Here is a 765-nt window from a genome sequence, read left to right as displayed (position 1 = left end):
GTCCCTCAACAGAGGAATGGATACAGAAATTATGGTACATTTACACAATGGAGTACTACTCAGCTATTAAAAAGAATGAATTTATGAAATTCCTAACCCAATGGATGGACCTGGAGGGCATCATCTTGAGTGAAGTAACACAATCACAAAAGAACTCACACAATATGTATTCACTGATAAGTGGATATTAGTCTAACAAAATTTTTTGCCTCTTCTTCTGATACTGTGTGTTTGAGAAGAACTTAAGATTAGGTAGCTGATGGACCTAAGGGAACACCAATTAATATTGTTCTAAAAAAAAAAAAGGAAAAAAAGTGGAGTAATAAAATGACCCATAATCGCAGTTCCTGTTCTCATAGACCAATGTTCCTCTGATGAACAGAGAAGACTCATCTTCCTCCAGCAGGAGATAGAAACAAATATAGATCTCCACAGCTCAAATTAGAAAGTGAGAAACCTTGGAACATTCAGGCATAAATGGGTTTTTACGTCAAATTATTCATCTCAGAGTCCAAAGAATTCTGAGGGTGCCATACTTTATTTTACACTGTGTACCTTGATATGTTTCACATTAGCTACTTTTAATATGATCCAAAAGTATCAGGATTTTTTCACTAGAAATGCAGATTAAATCTATATCATCAATTCTGTTTCATTAACTAGGGGTTTTTTTTCTTATAAAGAATTTTTAGATTTTATGTGCACATTCATTATTGTACATAAATGTAACATTTTGCTTATTATTTAGCATTTTTATTCACGTAA

This window comes from Mus caroli, chromosome 2, assembly GCF_900094665.2.
Source record: "Mus caroli chromosome 2, CAROLI_EIJ_v1.1, whole genome shotgun sequence".
Lineage (NCBI taxonomy): Eukaryota > Metazoa > Chordata > Mammalia > Rodentia > Muridae > Mus > Mus caroli.
This window is presented reverse-complemented; position numbering follows the sequence as displayed.